Below are 9,160 nucleotides of genomic sequence, written 5' to 3'. Positions count from 1 at the left end.
TAAAGCTTGCATAATAACATTTAATGAAATAACAGTTGTTTCAAATGCCTGTTGTTTTGTTGTAAAAACTATAATTTTTTCCTAGCTATGTTCAAATGATCAACACTTTTGTCCGTTTTTCTTTTTATGGCTGCATGACTGCCAGAATAGATTACTATGAGTATTTAATTTCAGATATACTAACAATTTTCTACTGATTTGTTCCTCGACAATACTCTAGACTTATGTGTAATATCACTTATTTCATTTACTTACTTAGTTTTGTTATAACAAACTTTAACAAGCATAAGCTTTCAACAGTTAAAAGAACTTTATGTAATAACGAATTATAACAAAACTAGACAGCTGAGCATCAACAGAAGTTTTCTTAGAATAAACACCATTATCATATACTTAACGAAATCAACGGACCACACCATGAAATTTACAAAGCTTCCCTATACGCAAGAGGCCCGGCATGGTCAGGTGGTTAGGGCGTTCGACTCGCAATCCGCGGGTTCGAATCCCTGTCACACCAAACATGCCGTTATAATGTGACGGTCAATCCCACTATTCGTTGGTAAAAGAGTAGCCCAAGAGTTGGCGGTGGATGGTGATGACTAGCTGCCTTCCCTCTAGTCTTACACTACTAAATTAGGGATGGCTAGCGCAGATAACCGTCGTGTAGCTTTGCGCGAAATTCAAAAACAAACAAACAAACCTATACGCAAAGAATACAGATCCTAAAGCTTAATTTCAATAATTAATAAATTTGTTTTGTTTTTACGTCTTACAGGCAGATAACTAATATTTTAAGAAAGGAAACAGACTGAGCAAGTATAAAATGGAAGCTGAATGATTGAACTGACAGTGTCAACACAAAACAATATACTGTGGTAATAGCATTATAACTGAAAGAAAAGGCTTTCACAGTCTGAGGCGCTCCAGTTTGATCATTTTATTTTCATAGAACTTCCCTAACCTAAGTAGTGTTCATAGCAATAATAGGAAATGCTATGATTAAATTAAACTCACTTTATTTGTGTATTTTATTACTTAAAAGCTTGTAGGTATATGTTCGTAACTTAACTGAGTGTGTATATCAAAATAATTGATTTTCGTTCAAATCTATTTTAAATTTAGCCTCTGCATGCACTAAATTTAGTGAATTTCTGCATGAGAATAATGCATTTGTGGTTTTACTGTAATGTGAATGACTTGGAATGATAAACGTACTTTTGCTCAATTTAATACCAATGTATATATAGTGTTGAGTAAATGACATTCAAATACGCAAATCAACAAGTTACAACCACAGCCGATATAAAGACGTGGTGGAAAACAATGTATCAAAACAATGTTTTCATACTGTTTGGCGTTGCACAGGTAATATGATGCCATCGAAAAATGATCGCTTTGGGAAAATGGTATATAACAACTCCGACGTAAAATATTCATACACTCAGATGTGTTAAGATCGGAAATTTAAAATTTCCAATAAGAGGATATCCCCTTGTACTTAACGCTATTAGAAAACCAAGGAATATGGATCAATTTGGGGTACTAGGAATATCTAGAAACAGACCTGAAGCAAATAGTATCCCAGTTATGATAAGCAAGATGAGGCATTTTGTAAGAGGCGAGAATTCACGAACACAAAGGACAGTGACAATAACCACCCAAGTGTACAAGGTAACAATACACAATATAATCAACAAGAATCTTCATCTGGAAACAAGACCTACAAGGTACTGATTCACCAAGACATACCTCCTGTTAAACCATTATATAACTCCGACTTGACTGGACGCAAAAGCTATAGATTTCTGTGCAATACGGTTTTCAAAACATGTGCTGGGAAACTGTTGTCTTCATACAATAGATGAATTATTCGAAGTATTAATTATTGAAAGTGCTTTGGACATTACAGTCTTACAACAGAAAATTACGCTTCAGAGATACTGTCAAGATGCATGGCCATCAGATAAAGCATGATCGGACATAGTGAAATAGACTGTAATTACACGGTGAGACACCAAAATCATTTTAATATCACGTACTTATCCTCTTTAGTAATACAAGTTAGTAAACTTAATATAACACGAATGAGGAGAAAATAAAAAACTATGGTTAAAGATTGTTACATTTTTCACACAATGTTCCTTGATTAACACTCAAGGCTCAAGAGTAATGTTTGCATGTGGTGTATTATACAGTTTTATAATAAGAGAGCAACACAGGATAGATCCAATCCTGTGCTTTTATTTTACATTTATTTAATCAGTTTCTTCTCAGTAAAAATATTTGTTCAACTATGGAAATGTACTGATTGGATACAAAGTAAGAAATAACAAGTATTAAATACACAAAACCTGGCTATGTGTATATGGGAATGCGAGTTTCAAGTTACTGGAAATTACCTAAAAATAAGTTTTGTGAATCCCAATGTAGACAGTTGTTTCTGCTCGTTGTTGGGATGCAAACTGTTTATTTAAAGTAGACCTCTATGAACTAGCATCGATGAACATATCAAGTGCCTTAATATGCAAGGAAACAAGAACCAGTGAGGGATTTACCCCAGGTCAATATGGCTGGTAATTTTTTTTCTAAAGCTTCTTTTAAAATAGTTTATGACCCATCAATATTAATTCATAGTCAAGTATTGCCAGTGTTAGATAAGTTTTAAGCCAAGCGATGGAGCTATAGTTGGTTGTTGTAAAATTTGTGTTGTGTGTGTGTGTATGCTCAATATTGGCAAAATATTACATACATGCCCATGAATTTAACAGACCAACAAACATTCTGGCCCGGCATGGCCAGGTGGTTACGGCACTCGACTCGCAATCTGAGGGTCGCGGGTTCGAATCCCCGTCCCACCAAACATGCTCGCCCTTTCAGCCGTGGGGGTATTATAATTTGACGGTCAATCCCACTATCCGTTGGTAAAAGAATAGCCCAAAAGTTGGCGGTGGGTGGTGATGACTAGCTGCCTTCCCTCTAGTCTTACACTGCTAAATTAGAGCCGGCTAGCGCAGATAGCCCTCGTGTAGCTTTGCGCGAAATTCAAAAAACAAACAAACAAACAAACTTTCTAAACTGAAACACGTTACCTTACCTTGGTGCATTTTCATTGGTTGGCAACAATCTGCCGCTAGACGTTTGTAATTTTGTATTACGCTGTAATTTATTTGTTCTGTTCATCTCTTGCCACTTGTATTACAAGTGGTAATAAATATCAGACATGCATCTATTTGAAAAATGTTAAAGCAGAATAACTGCATTGGAATAGAGCTAACAAATTTTATGTCATAGTAGCCCTGCAGTCTAGCCCCTAAAATTAGAAAAACGTTTAGAAGTTAATTTCTGCCCTGTCTTTGGTGTCAAGGGAAGTTTTTATTTTATAGTTCCTTACCCAAACAATGTAACTTTGCAAATTTGCTCAAGCACTCCTGACAGTATGATTTCTAAAGTAAAACCCTCAATATATTTTACTTATACTGAGGAATATGATTGTTACTTCCTAAATCTAACCATTTATCACTATATGATTAATATATTCCTCAGATCTGGAAAAATAATCAAGATTTATCAAGTAAAATAATTTCAACAAAAATGCTCAATACCTTTTGAAAATAAAGTAACTTTGAAAAAAGAACCGAGAAGGGTTATTCAAAAATGGTAAGTACAGTAATAACCAACCTTAATTTGTAAGTTATCCACAGCTGAACAAGCCTAGAATTCTCAGATAAAGCTTTTTTTATAGGTGTTAAGTAATCATCAGACATTAGAAACAATAGTTTATGATAAAATTAAATTACGTAAATTTTGAGCAGAAGTCCAGAATAGCTTTGCTAATTGTTTAATTTTGGCTTCTTTTGAAGAATTATAACTCTTGTTTTTGGCTTTAATGATAACTTTGAACATATTGGGAGAATAGTACCACATCACACTCGCTTAGTGCATGCTGAACAATGCTTGAACCTGGGATTAATGTTTTTTTAATGATCTCCCAGTCGCGCCAACGTAAGCACCCCCACATGTTCGGCAACAGAATCCATAAATGACACGACTATTGAGAAAACTGGATACGATTTTTAAACCTGAAATATTTCTGAATACTCAGTAGAAGTCTAAACACACATTGAAGGTGAACTAGTGGATAGACTCTGTTGATTACAGCATTTAATTTCTCTTCAAGATTTGTGAATGTGAGTCTATATATGACAGAGAGATCATTTCTTTGGGACGTATTAGTTCAGTGACCTGGATAAGTGTAATTGTTGAACAGTTTTATTGATGACAATATCAATAAAGTTGTTTAGGAAGGAGTTATGTTTTAAAATGAATTTTATTCCGAGTAATTCTCCGTAAAAATTCACAGGAACTGGTGATTCGGTGTGCATGGAGCACAAGACTTGTTTTCTTTGAAATAAAGAGGAACAAAACTATTAAGTTGGTGTACAGTTCAGTGTAGGTGGGTTTCTGGTAACAACCGACATCAAAATGTCCTTGTTTTTTGAACACATATATAATGTCCTTTCTTATTGTTGAGTTTGATTTACACTTGTTACAAATGAATTTCTTTATTACCAGCATATTTTGTTATAGGCAGTCATAGGTAAAGCTCACAAGCCACCAACTCGAGGAAATTTATGTAAAGAACAAAGAAACAATTCGGAGACAAGGTAACATAAAACATATATATAATTGAACAAATTCTGATAGTTTACATTCACATTGCTCTATCTAACATTTGGATATCTCATGAGCAATTCCTCTACTATACTTATTAACATCTCTATGATACTCAGTAAATCATTAAGTAGTTTGACTCCTACTAACCCTCTTTCAGGACATACTATATACTAGATGAAGCACAGAAAGCATTTAATATTACTTGAAGTTTTAGTGGTGAAAGTTCTCCACAAATGCTGATATCTCAGACAATGGAACGGCTTTCTTCTTCCAGTCGATTTCTCCTGCTTTAAACCATGGCTTTTTATACTTAACTAACAGTGTTGGCATCATTCTAGGTAGTATCAAAACACTAAACACTGCACGTGTTTCTTGGTTTTTGATTGTTTGTTAACGTTGTTATAAAAGGAACCAAGACCATAACTACTGTTCTTGGGCTCTAATTGGTTATTTCTTACATACTAGTAAGGTGTTGTATTGGCATTGGGAAATACTACCAGCTCAGATATTTTCTTAGTTTTCTTACATTTTAGCGTATCCTTATCTGTATCCCTGACGTGCATAGAATCCATGACACTCAACCTCCACCTTGTATGTATTCCCTTCCATACACCCCCCACTCTGTGGGCCTCAAGTTTAGTGTTTTTATTTCATTATCTCCTTAACTCTGAACTCCTCTCTGAACGTGGTGCAAGATATTTATCGATATCTTCATAGTACACCATGGACTCCATAAATTCCTTATCAACCTGTTTAAGCTAATGATAGAGGCTTGGAATGCATTTCAAATGAAGTATGTGTCCCATTGCCCAGAGTTTCTTCATGGGCTTATTCGGCAACCTAATTTGCTTACTTATATCAGCATGTAGATGTTTTTCATTACTTTGATTGGTTAACTAGTAACTCCCTATGGCATTTCATTGTCCATAATTATTACCAACCAAAGTTTATACTAAACATTTGTTCAGCAATTGTTTTAGATATATGTTAAGAAAGGGTTTAGCAGAGAATTGTTAACATTCACAGATGAACTTAATGTTGACACGTCTAGAATTCAAATGTTGTACACATTTCACTAATTAATCTTCATCTTCAAGTATTACAAATATGTCATCAACATAGTGGTTGTAAATAAGTAGTTTGAACTCAGTAAGGTAGTCCTTCAGCCAACTACTCTCATGAAAGTACTAGCCATTACAGGCACTAAGCTGGACCCCATGATGACTCCATCAGTCTGTTCACAAAATTAACCATTAAACTAAGTGAATGTGCTGTGGTTCCATCCTGAAATGTATTCAAAGTAATCAGTAAAGCCCTACTGTACTTTTACTTGCAATTCGGGAAATTGAATTTTATCCAGACTTTCATGTTCTATTGTGTACTTTTCAGTATTAAGAGTCAACTAAAGCTAATACTACTAACATGTAAATTTACTTAGTCATTGTTAGTTGAAATCTCACTATGGATTTCTTTAGTGAAATGGTAAAAACATTTATACATTATTTCTGTTTCGTTAATACATTCTTTTATCCAGTTAAAAAAAACAACTTTCATTTACATTTTAAAGATTCAATTATCTTCTGAAAACACTAAGGGAAAATTATAATTTTGAAGGACAAAAATACATAAAATATATCACAATGGTCTTCAATGCTTTCACCAACTTTAAAATTCCAAAAAGAAATGTAACAAAATGTAATGAGTAGTGATAAAGATATCATGACATTAAATCACTATCATATATCATGTTAGATATCACTAACATTAAGTTAATGAATGAAATGTAAATTACATTTTTCAAGTTTTAATATATTTGACATTCTTGAGTATCAGTAAAACCAGAAAATCTCTATCAGCACTTCAGAGTTCCAAGAATATCAAGGCTTACCCATGGCCATATGCAAAATGTTTTTATTCAGGATCTTCTACATTCTATTCTGTACATATGATAATACTTTTTTGTTGAGTTTACAAAATATCATAAATACTAAAATTGTTTATTTTCATACAATGAAGCGGAAAAATAAACACTTCAGCATAACATTTACGAATGAGAGGCAACAGGCCGTTGCTAAAACTTCATGATAACATTCTTAAGCAATAAACAGTGGGTGATATTTCACCAACCAAACATGTTTTGAAAAACGAAAAAATTCAAAATTTAAGGCACCTTTTCATAAAACTATACAAGCCAGACTTAATGACAGTTTAACAATCTTACAAAATATGAGCCATGATTGTTACAAGTGAAGGTTACAATGTGAATCTAGAAAACCATGACTGCCAGTGCTTTAACACCAAATATCTTACAAATTAGGTATTTTGGCATACATGAAGCTGCTGGCATCTACAGGAAAGAGGTAATGTTAAATGTTACAGGTGCAAAACTTATTAAAAATAGAATAAATGAATATTTCACACAATTTAACTACTAAACTGTCCTATTTCATGCTCAATTATTTCATAATCAAGCAATCCAAATACAACCAAACTAGGGTAAAAAAAAAACCTTTACAGTTCTGTTGAGCAGTTAAGCTCTTAGTTATCTGCTTCAAATCAGCTGGGTATAAACAATACATCCTGTTGTAATCCAATCTTAATCAATTATTAGTGTGTATTTTTAAATTAATATTATTTTATGTTACACGTGATATGTGTACAGATAGTTTTTGTAAGTATAAAATAAAAGGGATGACTAACGAAACCTTTTATGGCATGCATATACATTTACCAATCATAGCTACTGTTGATTACCTTAAAACTGGAACTGCATGACGTAATGGCTTTAATAATTCTCTACAAGTGACACTGAAGACAGTAGACAACTCTTACTCTCAAGAGAAAGATCAAATACATTAACTCATCTAATATTTCTTTTGTAAAATCATTCTTTGAGTTATAAAAGGATCTTCAAACACAATAAAACAGCTTGAGTACCCTTAAAATATTTTTACGCAAACAGAAAAAGTTAACACTATTCCCAAAATAAAACTGAAAAATAGTTTTTTAAACATTTATTTGCTCAACTTTTTTAAATTTTCACCAGTTCTTTTGACTTCTTAATTAATTAAAAATACACAACAAGAAAGAAGATATAATAAATAAACTAATAGTTTCTTATCTATAATAGATTTTTGTGAGCAATTCATCTGGTTGTATATTAACAAACTTTAAAAGTAATGATGTTACTAAACAGATTAAACAAAATTAAATACAGTATCTAAGAAAAGTGCCAAAATGTATGAAAGCCAAAGATGAGGTACACAGGTAATAAATTAACAAATCTTAAGAAAATATCAGAGGCAATTTTTTTTCCCTATATTATGCTGATTTCATTGGTCCAACCACCACAAAAAATGAAAAATAAAATTACTGGCACTTTATTGACTTTAGAACATTTCTCTTTAGTACATTATGGCATTAATAATGAAATTAGTTCTGACCATATTTATGTCCATATCTATTCTGAGCATGAGATTGTATCGAAATATATCAGGTATGTTTTACCTTCGAAGTAGCATTACACACATACAGATTTACTGAAAAAATAAGAATATATCATTCACATAAAATTATTGATTTTTACAGTACATTATTTTCAAATAATTCAAACTTAATACACACAAAATAAACCATTTTCTGCACATTTTGAAATTGATACAATTTCACGGCTGAGACACAAGTAACTGAAGCAAGATTTTACAATGCAAACATATTATAGTTAATCAAAAAAGAAGACAGGATAATACAAAACTATGAGTTGTTAAGTGAGATACCAATGTACATTTAAAACTATATAATTTCTTGTTTGAGTTAAAAAAAGCTTCAATTTCTCCCAAAAACTTTTTGATTGGTAGAAATGTATTTAAAATTAGGTCCAAAATATAACATTTGAAAAATATGAAAATTATTCATATTGTTCTCAAACATACTGAGTTACCAATTTGTATAAGTAAATTGAGCTGAGCCTAAAAGTTAACAGAATGATAGAAACAATCCTATGGACTGCTCTTTCTGTGATATTTGTTGAGAGAAATGAATCAAATTTCTGCCAACTGAGATATGTATATTGTGTGATCTTTTGTAATCTGTCACACATTCAGTTTTTAATTTATTCTATCTATAAGGACTTAAAAATAAAATGCTATATGGATTAATAATTATATTTTATAGTACGGTCCCTTAAACATCATATTGGATCTGTTAAATAAATTATTTGCGATGACTTCTGTAAATTCTTTCAATTTACCATTATTCATAAGAAATTCTCATGAAAATAATAAAATTTAAACCCTATACTATATGTGAAAAAACAAAACTTACCAATAAATATATTTAAAACACCAAATGATTTACAAACTCTAAGAAAAGCTACAAACATTTAATAATTTCTTTTTTAATAATTTTTTTTTCACACATTGTTTCACGCACCCCATAAATGATCATACAAGCAGTGATATTCAACTAAGACAAAAACTATGTTGAT

Source organism: Limulus polyphemus, unplaced genomic scaffold, assembly GCF_000517525.1.
Source record: "Limulus polyphemus unplaced genomic scaffold, Limulus_polyphemus-2.1.2 Scaffold484, whole genome shotgun sequence".
Lineage (NCBI taxonomy): Eukaryota > Metazoa > Arthropoda > Merostomata > Xiphosura > Limulidae > Limulus > Limulus polyphemus.
Note: the sequence above shows the minus strand (reverse complement) of the source record.